Source organism: Lepisosteus oculatus, chromosome 22 (assembly GCF_040954835.1).
Source record: "Lepisosteus oculatus isolate fLepOcu1 chromosome 22, fLepOcu1.hap2, whole genome shotgun sequence".
In the NCBI taxonomy this organism is placed as follows: domain Eukaryota; kingdom Metazoa; phylum Chordata; class Actinopteri; order Semionotiformes; family Lepisosteidae; genus Lepisosteus; species Lepisosteus oculatus.
This window is the reverse complement of record NC_090717.1, coordinates 12483427-12503884: the sequence shown is the minus strand read 5'-3', so window position 1 is coordinate 12503884 and position 20458 is coordinate 12483427.

The window sequence follows — 20458 nt, the reverse complement described above, 5'->3', positions numbered from 1 at the left end:
GGATGATTGTTAAAAATAAACTTCACAGCATTTTAAACATAAAACATTAGTGCTGCTTTAAACTTTCTTTCAAGATAGTGGAAGTACAGTTTAACTATGTTTGCTTTTCCATGGAGTTCCAAACTCCGCAGAGAGCTTCAGACAATGGGTATTGGTTTGACATGTTGGCCTAGTTATACAGGTGAACTAACTGCTTCTGTGTCAGAGGCGAAGGCATGGGTTACAGTTAGCATCTCTGTCTAAACAGGATCAGTTGAGTAAAGTTGCACTGCTACTATTAGTGGTTTAGTGGTTACTAATGGTTATTAGTGGTTAAGGTTATATTACTTTCTAAAACTTTAAGATCTAGTGAGAGTTAGGGTTAGTTTTCCTTTCCCCAAAAGGTGCTCAGTTAATGGTTATCTGTTCCAGATGCCTGCAGCTCCATGTATATTTTTGGTTTTTCACTTAAACTCAATTTTGTCACTTTGGATGGACTTTTGCAGAATGTGGAGAAAGTCATAAGACTCTGAAAAGCCTGTTGGAATCATAAGGAATTTGAAAAGGCTGTTAAAAATGCGATGTCTTTGCCCTCTCATATTGAGCAGCTGCAGTAGAGAAAATCGTAAATAGAAAAAAGAAATCAAATGGGTATTGTCTTTCATTGAATAAATAAACAAATAAAAAATCTAAATAAAACAAGAAATTGGTTTTATCCCGAGACTGTCTAGCATTGCTGCAAATCCATTTTTTTCCCTCAGACACTCCCTCATGAATTTCAATTTCCCTGTCCTGATGACAAACATTAGTGTGCACCTTGAGAACAGAATAGAAAAAAAAATCACTTGGACCTTAGGGGCTACAAACCATGCAATTCAGAAAGTGAAAATCCAATTTAGCTGTCTTATATTTATAAAATCAAATAGGTAAGAATATGATAATTTTTTTTTCATTAGCTTGTTTTTTCCTTAGTGTGTGTAGCACTAGTTACCTGCCATTTGACTAAATCTGATTTGGTGCAATGACAGCCAGGCTTTAAAAAATAACATGACGGAATGTATGGAGACAAGGAATCATATATTTATGATTGTGATCTAGCTCATGTCTAACAAGTTAACAACTGTGCCACATCTTTCTTGGAGATGGCTAGGCATAGGCAAGCTTGTCAGTTGGTGCATTTTAAACATTCTCTCACTTGAAATTCTTCAAAAAACCTGATTCCATCTATGCATTATTAAATTTATGAAAATGTGGGATGTTAACAACATTTATATAGTAATGACACATGTACACATATACTGACACATACCATAAATAGAAATGTTCCAATAGTGGCCGAAGATGAGAGGTAGTAGCTTTCAGAATATTGTCAATTGCAGTAACTTAATACAGTAAATTTAAGAAGCACCAGCTGATATAAAAAATTATAACTACAGTGTATAAATTTCGTTTCTAAAACCAAATTTCTTCTTCTAGTACCTTTATTTAGAAATCCTAAAATATAATATACCAAAAGTGGAGTTCTGACTAGACAGAAACACCTTCTAAAATGTCAAAACGTTTTACACATTTTAGTAGGTATATCATGGTTAGGTTGGATTCATATTATCTCAGGCTTTATGACTAGACAATTGAAACATCAATCACCTACATACTTTTTAAATCCAGATTCTGTGTGTGATATTTTAGTAAAATTATCAAATTTCGAAGACCGGTGTGATTCTATAGATTGTGTTTGTTAAGCTTGAGTTCATGGAATAATTAGAGATGATGATTTTGCTTTGCACTATAATGAAATATAATGTAATGTTAGTATTTCATTTTGTTTTGTTTACAAAGACTGTTTATTCCTGATCCCTTTTTATGCCTTAGTCCTCTAGGGACACTAAGGCTATATTGAGCTGAAAAAAGAAACAGAAAATAAAATTTGGAAATACCATAAGAAATCTGATAAACTGTCCTCTTTTACATACAAAATATTTTTTTATTCCTCAAGAAGTGTATTTTTGGTTCAGTAATGAAAGCTGCTTACAACGATTCAGTATCAAAGAGTCATGGACTACAGGATGGATTCTAAAAAAAAGAATAAGGAGGCGTTTCAAAGGTACTGTATGACACAGGAAGGGATGTAGAGACAAAATGACAGCTGTTTTCTAACACTTCTCAGACGACATCTACTGCTTTTCTCGCATCTGCATCATTAGAATGTGTCAGAAGAAGTCGCTCAGCATTCCTTTCACTGGGTGCATTTGAGTGACTTGACAAACCTTTTCAAGACTTCCAAGGCATTAATTGTATGTCGGCTTCCCACATTTTACATTTTTTGTTGTTTCTGAACTTCTGCTGTGTTGCTAGATAAGTTGTTAAAACAAGGAGACGACTGACTGCTCAAACAAAAAAAAAAAACAGCAAATTCACAACTTTCATCAAGAAAAGGTAAAAAAAAAAAACATGGAGATTTTTCATTTTCACTCAGGTTTTCCCGTTGGATTCATCCTGGCAGATGTAAAAGATGTAGGCTTTAATCAACAAAGAATTCAATTGTCTCACCCTCCATTTGACATATTTTTCGTGATCTATCAAGAGATGCTGCATACCCTTAACCGATTTATCTTATCAAATGTAACTCATTTGCTCCCGAGTTTCACTCTAATGGTTTAAATATATTAGTTCAGAAAGAGCCTTTGTTTTTGTTTTGAGGAGACTCTTCCTCAGCTGATGAAGGTTAAGTGATAAATAGGGCACACGGTCTTGCAAGGACTCGGTTTGTCAGGAAAATGATGGAATAGATGAAGCACCAGAAACAGAGAGATACAGATACATATACAGTAGATAGGCTACCAACAGTAGTTACTAGTAGAGTAGAGTCTCGACACTTGTGATGGTGTGGTGCAGAGAACTATCAAAAAAAGCCAAATTTGTATATAATCAAAGGCCACCCCCTATACTATCACATAATGTGCTATAGTATAGTATGTATGGCTAGAACTAATGAATTGGCTTTAAGTTAAACAACATTGATTAGCAAGAGTTCAAAACTAAGAGGAACGAGAGTGATCGAAAACTTATAATAATCAGGTAAAATAACACACATCCCTCCTCTGTGTCCAGCTCGCTCCTCCTCTCTCTGTCTCCATGATTAGAATGCCCACTGTGAGGAAAAGGAAAATAATATTGACGATAAGCCCGTAAAAGTTTCTCTTGACTCTCATTCCCCAAACTGCCGACACAATCAGGAGTGTTTGTCGCAGTATTTGTCGTTGAGATGCGGTTGCTGGGTAGGGGTAACTTGGACAGGTGGGAGAGGGAAGCTCACTCACTAGCCAAACTCGTTTCACCATCCTAGCCTGCTGCGCTGCTAATTTGACAATTACAGTTAACCTTCAGCTTGGTTTCATCCTGCTCTGCTCTTCTTCCATAGAAGACCCCCTCAGCCGGACAGAATCGCGAATAAGCAAAATTTGCTAAGCTAAATTTACAAACGTTGACACCTTGCTGTACTTACTTGGCTATGTCCTCTAGAAAGAGTATGGGCAAAAACACAAGACAAGATAAAACAATGGAATATTTCCACTGTTTGGCTGCAACTAAGCAACCTAGCAAAAGGTGGCATCAGCCATACCATTGCACATGGTGTGTGCTCATAAGACTCACTGAGTCAGAGCTAATCTGGCGCTCCATGGAAGGATAACTGTAATACTGAGAGCATCATTGGTCAAATACCCCACAAATCAGGTTGCCATGGTGCTATTGATGCTTGCAACTTCTGTTACATAAACAGCAGGGGAATCTTTGCTGAAATTTTGCAAAACCATGACAGCCCCATTGAAGCCTATAATCTCTGCAATTGTACTTTGTGTAAGGCTGCTTGGGTCATATTCAAGATATTGTGAATAGAAACAGAATGTAGTGTATTGAAAAGCTTTATTACTTAATCAGTTCTGCTTTATTTAATCATTATTCAACAAACTATAGTTGCTATGTAGCTTTCCATAATTTCTGGTAAAGAAACATTTGACAGCCAAGAACAGTGTTTTTAAATTGATTTTATTGATAAAAATGTTTTTAATTAAACATTTTGGAGATGAGTCAAGTTTCATAAAATGGTTCCTCTAGAGTCTTACATGTGTATAAAAAAACAGAAGCTGACACACAGGAAAAAACATCAATATACAGTAGATGAAGAAAAATCAACAAACAAGAAGTATAATACATGTCGTTTTGTTCTTCACAGCTAAATAATCACTAACTGTTTATGGGGCATCTACCCACAAGCTAGAATATTTAATAACCTTTATAGAATGGAGGAATGGAAATCGTTTCTCTTTAATAAATAGATAATGATTGTGTTATTTGTTCACCCTTTAAGGTTTCATCCACTTTAACTTACTGCAGTATGTTCGGTATACATGTAAGACGATTACTGTAGGCAGCAAAAATCATATTGAAAAACACTTGAGTGCCAAGTAAGACTTCTATGCATATACATATTTATGCATATACATATTTGGCATATACAGTATATGTAAATTAGACTCATGGATAAACTAGAACGTACTGTAGTTTGGGCCTTAATTCTAATCCATGCATGAAATAAGAAAAGTATTACACAGGCTCCTGAAAGATTTATGCTCAGTAAAATCAATTAAGTAACGACTACCTGAAAATGAATAATTCCTGCATTTATATCTTTCCAATGGGAAGATGTTGCTGACCTCTTTAATTTAATCAAGTGACTGATCACTGCAGATATGGATTTTACAATATAATATACAATTTTTGGGAGCAGTGTCAGAGGGGCTCCTCCTTTTTCATTTGTTTTTTTTTTCCTGTTCATTAAACACTCACCTTCAACAAGGTCATAATTTACTGCAACTGCCTGTTATGTCCCTACTGTAAATACAGAGGTGAAACACCATGCTGAAATGGGGGGACCCCATGTACCCCAGGTGGAAGCAGCCTCTATGTGAAAACATGTTCATGCTTTGTAGTTCAGGAATCGGTGGTTCAGATCTGGAATATGTCACGAATGGAATTAATTGAACGCAAAACAAATCATGGTATCAGTGTTGTGTGGTTGGACCAAACTCATTCCATCATCTCCAAGAATCTGATATGCACATGATATACAGTACAGTACATACACGTCAGAAATCCATATACTCTGAAGAGCCAAGGGGAGAGACTTCATTGTGTTAACTTCTTTTGACCTGAATGCCGCATCCTGTTGTTTTTTTATATATTTTTTAAAATATCTATTTCAAAATACATAACATATATTTTTATTTTTAAATATTTGAATCATTGAGGCTCTCTGGAAATTTCTGTGATGCACCAGAGACATGAGCCACCTGACACCTACTGCAAGATCCCCTTGAATCAGCCTTTCGCACCATACAGTAGCACAGTTGAGAGGACTTCTAAACATTCAATGTGAGAAGGGGTGTTAAAGAGGCTTTACTATGGTTAACAAAGACAAATTCATTTAATTTGTAATGTAATTATTTTTTTGTACAAACTTTGTAGCTTTACAGTTTAAAAATAAACTAGGAACAAAGTAAATTAAAATGGACAGTCTTCTCCAATACCAATTTCTCCATATTTAAGAAGAATCATTAAGATGAAAATTACACAAATATGACTTTCTGTGAACAGTGCTAACCAGAACTTTAATCTGATTTAAATGAAGAGTGAAATGAAATTAGCTTAGATTTTATATTAGTTAAAAAGTCAGTGTAGTGAAAGAAAGATATATTTTATGCACTTTGTGATGACATCAGTGAGTGTTGTCTGTGTAATTAAGCTCTGATCTCTTCAAGGTATTTCTCTAACAAAGTGAGGGGGTTTCAATTGTTCAAATGGCATGCTTGTCTGGTCTGGGAGTACAGTAAGAGAATCAAACCCCCTGGATGTCTGTTTTCAAATACTGTACTTTTGCTGTATATACAGTACCACAGTAAGACAGCTGTAGTACTGTAGTTACACATTTTAAGGCACATTCATTAAAACCTGTCTCTGTTGCATATCATCTTCCAGATCTCTGTGTGTTACACCGTTGTAACATCTATCAAATTTGCCATCTATAATGTAAATCACCTAATCCAGCAAAACTTGCCTCTAAAAAAGAAGAAGAGACAATTATTGACAGGAAAAAGGAGTACTTGAAAGCTGTTTAGGGACATTGGAAAGAAATATGACATTTTGTAAGGTTTGTCTTAAATTTTGGTCAGATTAACGTTCCTGGACTTGCAGTACAGAAAATACATACATGAAGCAGATACATCAGAAGTATTGAGAAAAGAAATATTAAATGAATATATAAATGAAGTTAATCTGAGAGTGGAAAAGATTATTGAATGCACTACTCACGACAAACCTTGAATTCCAACACAAATGATGGTCTGGGCACAACTTGAAAAGGAAAAGCAAAGGTATCAGGACAGCTTGAGGCAGAACAGTTTCAGATGAAACAGCACTAAGAAATGAATGGGGGGGGGGTGTAGGTTTTTTTACTGCCTCCCATGAGTCTGTTGGGACTTCACTCTCCTGTGTTGTGGGTGCAACTGCATGAAATTGAAAAGGTTAACTTGATGAAGTGGTTTAGTGGCATCTCAGTGAACAATCATAACAGTAAAGATAAAAAAAAAACTTCTGATTCACTAGGCAGTACTTATAATAAAGAACAAAATTGAACCGAGTTTAGAATGCTGCAGGTTTTTCATCTCACAATAAGCAGCAGGCCCAGCCCTTGATTCAATCCAATTATTCAGCATTAGTGCCTGCCAAGACCTTTAACGGCTTCCCATCCCCAGCCCAGCTGGGAGCACATGCTAATCAACATTTCAGCAATATTTATTCCCACTGTCAGTGTGCTACATGTTTGTTTTTCAAGTGCAGAATTTTGGAGTGAAAGATCAAGATAAACTGGCAGAGAGACAGGGATGCAATGTGCTATTCTCCCTGGGAGCTCCATTCTATACATACAGTACACCCCACTTGTATAGAGTACAGACATGGATACCAATACACAGCTTAACCATTTCTCTCCAGTGCTGTGTCAATAAATAAGTGCTAGCAAGCTTAGCTTATGGAAGAATTAAAAAACCACACTGACCCCAACAAGAAAATCCATCTGTTATTTTTATAATCCACAGTATTTGATATCATAGTGTATATACACTAAACCCTTGTTTTCTTCCTTTAATGGTTCATTTGGAATGCATATTCTATAGTTTTTTTAAACATTTTTAAAAGTAGTACCAAGTACAATACAGAAAGCTTCTAAGCATCTGTATACATCATGAGAGTAAAGGACCTAAGTGTGTTAAGGGTATAATTATGTAACGTAGTACTGCACTATATTGCAAGTATTCCTTTGAGATAAGAACTGTTTGCTGTCATTATCAAAAGTTAATGAAAAAAGATTGCAAAGTACAATCAGTGAATATCACTGACAAAAATACTTAAAAATACTGTAGATGTTATCCATTTACACAACCCTAAACTGACTAGAGTTAGAACAGACACATTCTTCCACTTTTGTCACACATGAGAAAGACCAACCTGTGTCAGTGGACTGCTTTTCTCAGACATGTTAGGTAATCTAATTGGTCAATAATTTACAGTACAAAGGTGAGATTGGAATACACATATTAGCCCTGTGCTCGCCTTACCTTTATGTCACTGGCAAACAATAATGCACAGCATGATTAAAAATGTGTGAGAAAATAGATTTTGAAGATGTAAAACACTTCACATACTGAGAAATGTGAGGATTTGATGGAGTTAATAATATGAGATTAAACATGTCTTTCAACAGCTTTTGCATTAGAAGCACAATGTTGATGCTTCTACTACCATGAGTAGTAGGCATTTTTATTGTCTGCAGCCCTTCATGTTGCTGTTAACAAGCAGGAAAAATAAGATAATTAAATATGCTAATTTATGCAGAAATAAGCCTAATGAGAGTAGGTTGGAGAGAGTGTTTACTTTAGAGCTGCCTGTGCAGCGCAGGGTGACTGCTGAGGCTGACAGAGATGTTTGTCAAGCAAGGAAACTTCCTCGGGGGTGACACAGCCCACAACGTTAGGGCTTCCAGACTACCTAAAATCTTTTGGCGTTTCAGCTGGCTTGTGGTTTTAATTTTGCAGTCATGGAGAGCTCTATTAACCCTGAAAGGCTGTACATTCTGGCCAGCCTTCTGTTGACGTCATGTTGCCACCTGAACCAGAGACCCACAATTCCTTGACACCCTACACTTCTCTGTCTACTGTTCGCACAGGATTAGCTCTTTCAATTCTATCCCTTCTGGGAATATTGTTCTTTTTGTCCCCTCTGGTTTGTCTTGACACAGACACTGCTCTCAGCAGGATTGAATGCCTTCAAACCTACTGTCTGTGGAATAAACACTACTGGCCATCCTCTGTTTTGTTCAGTGGGACTTACATGTCTCAAACATAATTTCTTCAATTGTTGATGTGCTGAAGACCAAGCAATTCTCTCAATAGATTTCAAACTTTTCAGGGGAGACAGCTCTCCCTCCATCCCTGATTTCTTTGGCAATTTAGAGGAGAAGAAAATGTATCTGTCTTTCTCTGCTGACATCCGCCATCAGTCTGGCAGTAACAGTTGGGCAGCCACTTGACCTGGATAGGCCACAGATTCCACTATTATCTTTCTGTTAATACGAATTCAGGATCTGGCAACTCCTCCTCCTTAGTGCAGGTCTAGGACATGACTACTCTTTCTTCCAAGGCAGCGCTGACGAGATCCTTCATTGCCATGGCTTATGGAAAAAGGTACTTCTGCTCTGGAATCAATCCGGAGAAAAAAAGAAACGAGCTAATTGCTGGGCTTAAGGGAATGTCCAGCTATAACCAGTTGCAGGAATTCCACCTTTTTATCCTTAAACAGAGAAGATGGCAAAGACACCCATTACTATAGTAATATGAAAGTATATATAAATCCCCAAAGGTACTATAAATGAACAGTAAAACATGAAACAGAGGACAAAAATTGGAATTGCATTTAAAACCAAGAACAGGAGACACTTCTTTACCCAAATTGGGATCGGGAGTATGGAACAAGATGCCATATTTTCTTATGGCACATGATGGGGTAATGTGTTTTTTTTTTTACTTTCAATAATCTTATACAAAATAAGAAGGCTCGCAATTGAATGCGCAAATCATAGAGCTTCAGAGAGCCCATAGATGCACAGAGAGAAAGACAGTGAAAGAAGAATGAATGAAGTCTGGTTATATTGGCTGGTTTCATGACAATCCCTAACTGAATGCATGGGTTACATAAATCTGAATTGATGGAAGGTGAATTCAAATATAAGAGTGGTTCTCTATAATCTAATTTATTACAACTATTTTGAGTGATGAATTCAGTGGTTCTGAAAGGAGCAGTGTTGGAGATGGATGTCAGTTATCTGTTCCCAGAATCAGAGACAGTAGGCTATATTTTCCCTATGACAGAGATCTCAATATTGCCAAAAATAGTTTCTTCATGACACCTTGCTTCCTGGACACCCTGAGACATGACAAACAAATTTTATAACTGAACACTAATGAATGCGTAAAACTGAGCTCTAAACCTTTGCTAAATAGTCAGTGTTTGTTTGTTTACTGTAGGATGACCAGCTAATACAGAATTTGTTTGCAGGTCTCACTTCATATTGTTAATATAATATAATATAATATAATATAATATAATATAATATAATATAATATAATATAATATAATATAATATAATATAATATAATATATTTCATTTGACTGCAAACTCTTACTGTTGCCTTAATAAAGTGAGACCTACAAGAAAAGACATTTGCCATACATGGTGTGTAATATATTTAATTATTCTTCACAGCATTTTGTTCTGTGCTGAACCTGTCAGAACCTTGTACAATGTGTAGATATTGTACTGTCTTTCAAAAAGGGAATGAGTGTTCTTTTTCTCATTATATGGAAGGTCTCAACTGAAGAATAGATTTTCACTACACATACACAGTAACTCTTGCACACACCACCTCTCCCATTTTTCCACCCCATCTATACTCCTCCACGTTTGCAGATACTCTTTGGTTAACTAAGTGGGTTAGGTCAAAACTCATTATAGCTAAATAGTCCATAAACATTCGCAAAGCATCTGATTCTTGGACGGCATTGTGTCTCGTGAAATCATTGGGTTTTTGCTGTGATCATACTGTATGTAAGATTTTGTTCTTCTTCACGGGGATGGCATAAGGCATACCATTTACAGTACCATGATGCTGATTTGTGATATACTGTACAGTGCCCACTAAAAGAGTTCAGAACCGCAATCAACCTCAAATCTTTTTGGGTAAGTCTCTACCAATATTGCACACTGTCTTGGTGAAATATTTTCCCATTCTTCTTGGTGGATGGGCTTAAGCAATCTTATGATCACTTAGATGACCATTTTTCCACAGATTCCGAATAGGATTCAGGTAAGAACTTGAACTGGGCCACCCACTTTCTCTTTTGCCTATATTTTGCTCCATTGATTTTTTCTTCACTCCTAGAAAGCTTCCTGAGGAGAAGCATCCTAATAGCATGATGCTGCCACCACCATGCTTTACCGTAGGAACAGTGTTGACTGAGAGGTGCTCCCTGTTGGGTTTGTGCCCCATCTATAAACTGAACTTTAGACCTAAAAGTACAGGTTTGGTATGATTTAGCCACAACATCTTGTTTTACAGTATATTTTTAATAATGATTAAATGGTACTTTATGGTGTCATGACTTCAAGCTTTAAAGATTCAAAATGTTAAAATTATGCAAGGATCTGGAAAAAGATTGCAAGGCACTGTACACTTAAATGAAGTTCAGCAAAGCTCAAAGGGTTAGTTTGTTCAATACTTTCAGTTTTAGTCCAAATTGATAAACCTGTCCAGTCTCAAAATCATAAGGAATTTTAAGGTCAGATGGGAACTACAGACGTGCATTTGCCCCAAACAGATGTTTCTATCACATATTGAAAATAGGACTTTGCTCTGTGCTGTGCACTAGCAAAATCTGAGCTACTGTATAGATCTATACTCAGGAGATCAATAAAGGAACCAAAAGTTTACAAAAGTAGTTTAGTCTCTTATACCCACCAAACAGCACATCCCGGCATGAAGTCCTTAAGCAGTTTGAGTGTAGCTGTGTGGTTCTGTAGGAAAGGAATCACATTTGCAAACAGAATAATCCAGCTTGAATCATATTGCAGGGAGATAAAATATTGAGATGTTTTCACTTTATTTGATCAGCAGTGTGAAAGGGGAAAATGGGTCAAATAAACTGTAATTGATTCCAGTAGTTGCCCAACCCCAATCTGTCTTCAAAAATCCTCAGGAAAATTGGATTTTAAATGGTCCTGTTTTCCTTTCATTTATATGCTGTGGTGAATAGTTTCAGAAACTAATAAGATTCAATTGTTCATCAATGAATGATGGTAAATATATTTTAATAAGAAGAAACTGCAGTGTGCATATGGTAAAAACATTTTCTATCACTATGAATCAGAAATATCATTAAGGGTAGAAAAATAATTGCTTACATAAATAAGAAGTCAGAATCTGAAAAAACAATAGGATACTTTTGGTTCTGAAGATATTAAATAATTATTTTACACATTGAATCTATATTAAGCTTAGAAACCTTTCAAAGATAAACAATGGCAATGCAATGTAATGGTCACATTTCTCATCTTGCAAAAAAGCTAATGTTACACCAGCAGCAGGAGGACGGATCTTATTCGATTATTGTCATGTCAGAATAACCTCAGGGATAATAACATTCAACCTTCCAGGAAAACACACCATACCAAATGGGCTGTATGGACAAACTCCCCTACTCTCATACAGTATCTAACCTTTCTTACGGTCTTTTTAAGTAAGGACCAGTATTTCATCAATGTACTGTAGCACCGTGCCGTCATGTTGACACCGATCACTAAATGTTCTGTGTGCTGTAGCAATTTTATGCTCCTGCCCATGCCATCAATAATTGTTGTCCACCACATTTAACATTTTCTTAATGTCTGGCACTAACAGGGTAAAAGAAGATTTTAATTACTGGGGAGTTCAATTACTGGGGAGAACAACTAAGGTGCTGCTCAAATCAGTTTATTCCATTGTTTCAATGAACAGTGGCAAAGCAATGAGCCACTGACTGCTTAGCTGCTTCCACAAAGTTGAACTTCTGATGTGCAAATTGTTGTGACCCGGAATGTCTGCTGCAGAGGAATTGGCAGCTCGAAAAACGATCACACAGATTGAGCTTGATGTCATGTTGATCTTGGTATGGTGTCATTACTTGTGGTCTCCCAGGTCATGGCCCATCACTGATGGATGTGTTTGGCTGTAATGTCTTGCCAGGTTAGAAATTGCTGTCTGTGAACAACCCAGACATCAAGTGACAGTGCGTGAGTTAGTGCAGTCTCCAACATACTGATGACACAAAGACTTTGTTCTCTTGATAAATGGGTGGATATTGGTTCCTTCCTGTGAATTTCTGTCTTTATTTTCACCAGGCCTGCCAATCAACAGATTAAACCACATTATATGTGCCCGATCAACTCTCTCAATAATTAGGTGATTTAGTGCTTATGTAACAGACTTGGATATATCAGAAATGATCAATTTATCACAATGAAGCTGAAATCAATGTACAAAATCTGTATAGTACAGTATATTTTTCTAAGGCATATGTGCATAAATAAAGTGATATGATGTGTCCGATGTTCAGTATACCATAGTTGGTAAGGCTGGTGTTTGTCAGAGAAGGTGTTCTGTATTTTCAACTAACAAACTGCAAAACCGATACAAAATTTATGTTAAATTACCTTAAATCCAGATCTAATATGTTTAGAACAGTGGTCAAAAACCTGATTGTGGAATTTCACACAAAATTAAGTACTAATGGTACTAATGGAATACATTTTTAAAAATAAGGTCAAATTTTCATTGCTCTTGAAAAGAAAAGATGTTATATCTAAATGATGCAACTGTTCTTAAATTTAATCAACCTTATAAAAATGCACTTTGTTTAAATGTTGCCATATTGCTGAATTATACAAATCTCTTATACCTAAAGTAAAATATTTTTCACAACTTAACACTGTTTATGTACAGTAACAAGACATCATTAAATTTGAATGTTTTTGACCACTTCTGACATATTGAACTGTTCCATTTTCCATTCCTAAGGAAACTAGTCTTGTTTTATCTGTGTCTTCTCTGTCAGTTTTAGCAAGTCAGGTAGAGCAACCACACACACATATCCATTTTAGAAAGCGTGTGCTGTTATCCGATACTTATATGCTTTTGCAGTTTATTGATAACGTGAACTACACAAATTAACACTTTGTATATACCTAAAGATACAATTAATGTTAAAAATTAAATTTACCTAGAAACAATTTAAAAGGGTTTTGAGTATACAGTGTAGCACCGTGGCCGTTTCAAAAGCAGGACCTACCTGCCCGCTGCTGTCGAACACCGACTGGATTGTATCACGGTCCTTCTCTCAGGAAACTATTCCTGAAAGACGGGAAGTGAGTCCTGCAATAACCTGTCTTGAGGATAACAAATCACTCACAGCGATACTTAAAATAAATATTTTTTAAAAATCCATCTTCAGGCTTCTGCTGAGGAGTCTACTTTCTATATGGCTGGGGAGTTTTGGGGATTTCTCATTGAACACTGCGACCTCCATTACCACCTCCTCCACAAGGAGACTGAAACACATTACTTCACAAGGCCCCCCGCTTCCCAGCAGCTCCTCTCTGTGTGAGAATGGCTGGGGTCACTGGAGGCAGGCAGCCTACCCATCAGAGCAAGTATATTCTTCAAGTGGTGACAGGCAATCTCAACAGCAGGGAGGTCACCTCTGTAGGAAGACACCCTTGCCACCCAGCTGCCACTGAACAACCAACAAATTACAGCTCAGCACAATAACAGGGCAGGACACAGCAGAGGCAGGGGGATTCAAAATGGGAGGCTATTAAACAGACTGGAAAAAGAGAGAAAAAAGAAATTTGCTGCTGAAGCACATAGTGGGTAGGAAATCATTGTTAAATTACATTTTCTGCGTGTCAGCAAACTTGAGTCGGGATTCTTGTCTTGAATACAAGATTTCTTCAGCACAGTTATACTAATGGCAAGTACACATACTAATTGTCAATTGATGGGAACAGTTTTTGAAAGCCCTGTAATGAAATATGTCATTATTTCTATACCATGTTTTCCATTAAACCTTTTGGTGTGTAACAGCCGTAAATTGAATGTATATACAGTATTTACAAGATCAAACTGGTTCAAGCGAGCATAAAGAAACAAATAGATAATTCCACACTGAAATGGACAAAAAAAAAACACGTTTTGGCTGTAGAGCCATCTTCAGTTGTGTGAAGATCCTGCTGTTTTTGTTCTTTCTCTTTGCTTTTCACCATGGAATTATTATTGTCTTGTTCTTTTGCAGCTCACACACAGATGTACAGTAGCTCCTGACTATAACCTCTTCAGAACATATAACAAGCTTACCACTGTATACTGTATGCACAGGTGTCTTTCTAAGGGTCTCAGCATATAGCATTTTTAACATCTCCAGGTGATTATTTCCATTGTGGATGTGCCAGCTTTTCACAGTGATTTCTACCTGCTCTCACCTTCATTGTTGATGAGCTCCAGAGGGAAATTTTGCCAGTGTGGGATACTATTGTTTGAGCTACAGCAGGTGTAATTGAATACAATTCCAAGATTATGTAACCACATGCAACTAGATGCTTGAAGACTAAGGTTTTTATAAAAGTGTTTGCTATGGTCACCCTGACTAGTTGTAATGTGCCTTTTTTGTCTATTCTGAATATTCAACCATTTCTTGTTGTAAATGGTTTAAAAAGAGTTTTGTTTTAAACATACAGTATACACAAATGCTGTCATACAATTTTTTCCAGTCTAATATTCTAAGGTTTGTATTTCCATGTACAAACCATCAAAAATATTGATGATCTTCTTTAATATATATTATTGTCATTTTTATTAATGTATTGCCTGCAGTTATTTCTAGATCCACTTAATTAGAATGATCAAAATGTGGAAAGTACTAGTATAAAGTTAGTATAAAGAAGCTTCTTTTAAATTTTTTCAATTGCACAATTTAAATGGATGTTGTACAGTATGTGAATCTCTTTTATAAAGTCTCTCACCGTACACACTAGACAGCTAAGCTGCTTACTAGTTTCACAATAAGATCTCAGTTTGAAACCCTCACAGACCGCTTTCAAAACATCAGGTTTCTCCCTCTGTCTTCCTCCAAAAACTTACATGCTCACTTCCTTCTCACTTCAAATAAAGCAAACAACAGAGAATCTGTATTCTGTCTCCAGACAACACTGGATACCTTTGCACCCTGGTTTTTAATTCATTTTCGTTAAGAAAGAGATATTTGTTCATAAGCGGTCTATTCACCTGCAAATGAAATGACGAAATGGATTGAACTGAAGGTTGATTACCCTAATTGGTTGTCAAAACCATCTGAGTTCTGTCTTAACTAATCAGGCTAAGAAATAATTGCTCCTTTGAAAACACTTTACAAATGTTCCATCATTATTATAGCCGGTTATTTCACTAAAGGGATGATTTTGATTCCTGTTGGGTGTAGAATGGAAAAAATGATATTTTAATTAATTAAAGCATTCAGACCACTGGAATATGTACGGTAAAGTTCATCCTGTTCACCTGTTGACATTTTACTTTGTAACCTCTTTAACATTTCATACATAATAGGGAAATTAAGTTTGTAATGAATATAACTAAAAATATATTAGCAGTTGGTTATGTCCAATTAAAGGATATAAATTCTACAGGGAATCATTAAGGGGCTCTAAAAATAGGAAAGCATACAGAAATAAAAGATACACCCATTCCAAAACACTAAATTACATAAATTATAGAATTTTAACATAGGACAGAAAGGTACTAACAAACCTCATCTTACCGGTTGGTAAATGTAAATATTCTAAATAATAGATTGCTGCTGATATAAGTCAGAAATTTCTGTGTAATCCTTCATAACTGTTTGTCATTTTCTTCACCATTGTCTTGAAAGTATTCTATGCTAAATACTTTCAATAAAACCTTATTCGACCTTGAAGAACTTTGGAAGATTGCGCTGGGTTTTGAATGTTTCTTTTTTCCGTAATGTGAAACTGTGATATGACTGGGTCATCAAGCACTGTAACCCCAGAGCCAAAGGCCCATCACATTGGATATAGCTGAATTGCTTCATTAAGCTGCACTTGGAGGTCTTATGTCTTTCAGTAATACAGGAAATAAACATGTTCTCTTGGAGACCTACATTCACTGACGGTGAGTAAGGGAGAGTTTGGAAACTATACAAATTAAGTGACTGATTTACTGAAAGAATCACTGAAAATTAAAAATGAAATGAAATGGTTCTAATATTTTTAATAAAATGCATATTTAAAACTGTAAACATATAGAAATAATAGGTACCTGACAGTGAGGGCATTTGAAAATAAAATTAATGATACTATATACTAACAGGGATATTTGCTTGTTATCTTTCTTATCACATTTAAACCTACATCAACTCTCAATGTGGGCTACACTGGAAATATTTTTCCATTCCTAAAAAGATACTCTGTACTGCTTTTCCAACTAAATTTCAAAGCAAGCTACAAATATTCAAAGAAGTGATATAAGAATAATTTGTTTTGACTTTACAATTTGTTGAAAAGCATTTAATAAACAATGGAACAATGGTGGGAGATAACTGAATGCATTCTGTACTAACCAGCAAAAATATCCAAAAAGTAGAATAATAGCATTTTCTAACATTTAGTTTTTATTTTCTCAGCTATGTAGGAGAATAAGGTTTTATCCAATGGATTGTATTGATAAACAATAAAAACCACAGGTCTATGTCCTGATGCAGTAAATTGTTATTAGTTAAGAGGTATACGAGAGGTCAATTAAATTGGCTGCTCCAAATTAGCTGGGTATAACAAATAACTGGGGCACGTCACCAGTCGACTGTGACTGGGGTTCCCCAAGCAGTGACACAGAACTGGCAGAGCTCCACCAAGGGCAGGGTGGGATCAGGAGCTCCTCTGTGGGCTCTCCGTGATTCAGTGATCCCCTGCCATTTCCATTTATCTGCAGGTCCGTGGTGCTGTTGGAGAAGGAAACACCCCTCCTCCCGCTGGCGCTGGCCCTCGATGGCGGGACAGCGGAGAGCATTGACGTGTCGAAATACACTGGCTCTGGCTCCAGGGTGAGAGGGTCAGGCGGGTACTCCCACACATCCTCATCCTCCCTGTGTGCACTCATACGGGCTGCAGCTGTGAGCTGCAACAAAATAAACTACTGGCTATTCCAGTTTGGGTGGGTAGAACACAAATCAAAGGCAATTCTCCGTTACAGAAAGGCAAGACAAACAGCTAGAATGGCCATTGACATCACTCTGTACCCACATTGTATATTGATGACTTGACTTGTTAACAGACAAGGGATCCAGCTGAAAGGATAAAGTCTAGTCTCATACAATTATTTCTGGACAGAATTGTGATATTATTTTGGTTTGTAATTGTTGTAAGTAGGATACTGGGGAACCCGGGTATTAATATATTCTCTACTAACGTGTGTTCCCTTCCTAACAGGTGTGTAAGATAGCTGGAAATGGCAGACCATGTTCCAGGGCTATAAGGAAGAACACAAAGAGTGAGCGAGATAGAGACAGAGATATAGAGATACGAATGAGATGTACTGAATAAGCCTTAGTAAAGCAGTTCAAGGAGCTGACGGCTGGAAGATGGGAAGACAGACTGAAACACACAAAGAGTTTTCCTGTATTTTTTTTTTCCCTGTGTGAACAATAAAGAGCACATACGCGCTGCTTTAATTTCAAACCCAAGACCTGAGCTGTCATCATTCCATCAGCCTGTGACAATACTCTATTCTCTTCGATATACTGTATGGTGGGTTTCTCAGCCTGAACGGTTTGTTCTTTCAGCTCCCCCTACTTTTTGTCTATTTACTCTGGATCCTATGCCCAGGTCGTTGTGAGGCGCATCAGTTAAAAACAAAATAAAGCTAAAAATCTTAAATATCTGTAGTAAAATAAGAGGGCTTCATTTTATCCTGTAGATAACATAATGATACCATTATGCAGTCCCACATGTAGTTGTGATCATGAAAACCAAACTGTGGATTACCATTTAATTTCTGCTATGAGATCGTAATACTCAGTCTAGTTCTAATGATTCTTTATGACACTTTACTTGACATACAACTAGTCTTTAGTTGTGTTTCTTGGTTTTGCGACTTTAGGGTGGGTGCTACATTTGCTATTTTCCTGCCAGTTACTCTGATGTATCTATTTAAAGAGTTATGTTAATGTTAATCTTGTGAATACATAATCTGTTTTTAAAAACTGGTCATCAGGATTTGTTTATTAAAAAGACTCTAAGTACTGTACCTGTCCCCTTCTTCTGTGCTGCGACAATTTCTTTTAGAACAGCAGTAATGCTATTTTACTTTTGCAGGTACTGTAAATGGAAGCTACCCTACACTCTTGAGCTGAGGAGATGTGTGGGTATTATGTCACACTAAATTTATCGCAAAGATAATGCAGCTTTAACGAAACACAAAATAGAGTAGACACAAACACTTCTGTACATCATGTACTCGGACCGTGTGCAATGCGAGAGGACCCGTAATATGTTGCTAGATGAAATAGTGATATACTGTTTGAATTTTATGCCTCAGAAATATAGTGGAAAATCTGCACTGTTTACTGGTTTGTACGTGTTCATTTTAATATGGCAGTACTTAATAATTCTGCATTGGCAGCTCTGTATGGCAAGCACTCAGCTGAGCCTGTATCATCCCCCGGCAACCTCCCTCCTCCCACCACAACGGGCACTTAATATTCCAATCAGCTCGTGCAGTGCTGCATTAAGAGGCAGCCAGCGCATCAGTGCCCCACAGCTGAGGGAATATTACTCATCAGGTCACGGCCGGCTGCGTAAAACACAACCCTCATATATCATCATAACTGCCAGCGAATGACAATTATAATTGAGACGGCAATAACTGGGAAAGAGTTCTTTAATTTAACATCCAATTATTACAAGTTATCACTCCTTAATAAATGTAATATAACAGACAATCAATGTTGCATGCGACGGGGCTCAGGGGTGGCGATGGTGGTGGGGGGGGGTGTAGGAAATGTATTTTGCCCAGTGAAAGAGGAGATGAGGGAACACCTATCGGACATTGGGGTTCAAGTTCCCTTGTTGTGCTGCATTTGCCTTTGTCTTCCGTGTTTGTGAGCACAGGAGAGAGGGAGAGAGTATGTGTGCGTGAGAGAGCGAGTGGGATCTATAAATAGCTGGTTGACATTACTGCATTTACATATGTACAATAGCTGGAGGGTAGGTAATGTGATGTATGCTAACATGAGGCGGAGGGGGGAAAATCTGAATTGTTAATGGACTGTCTAATCACGCGCCCTACTAATGGTGCAGAGGGCTGCTGGGCTCTGTTGTGTTGACAATGCTACAGCAACACTGTGCAGCACAGATTCCACTGCAAAATGTACAACCAAACAAAAACGTGGACATACACTTGAGCGGCTACACAAAAATGCAGCCACACACAGATACAGTATGCATAAAACGTATGGACACACAAGCATACAAAAAAACAACATATGCACGTAGATATACAAAACACACACAAAGTCACGTGCACACTTAGTCACATACACTCTCATGTAAATTCACATGCACACATACTCCCACTGTGCAGCTCTGTCAATCGTTATGGGCTTTGTTATTAGTTTTGATTATTTCTCTAATGAAAGTGAGCTGTTTCCATACAAACAAATACAGTTAGAAAAATATGTTCTTTTAACAGAAAAAAACAAACAGTATAAAACAGTTAACTCACTGGAAAATAATAAACTCTCTCAAGAAGGCAGTAGTATTTGTTTTTTTTTATTTCAACCAAAATGAACTGAATCAGACAGAAGAAAACAGGTGTTGAAATTGATGCATTGGTCTTGTCCACTGAAACGGGGACTATTCTGGGATTATATTGACAGGATAGTGAAAAGGGGCTTCATTCAGTAAAAATGTGCTTTTTTGAGATGATTAAGACTGAACAAAAATAGACAATACAACCATATCTATATATATATCTATATATATAGTAGGAACAAGTAACAGGTTTATTCCATGCTGAAAAAAAGAAGAAAAATGAATAAGAAATGTCATTATAGGTAGAAAAATAATTGCTTACATAAATAAGTCTGAAGTCACACCTGAAGAAGGCTCCACGGCCGAAACGTTGTGTTTTCTTTCTTCTTTTTTCAGCATGGAATAAACCTATTACTTGTTCCTTTGCAGCCGACGCATGCTGGCGCAGCTGCCCACCTG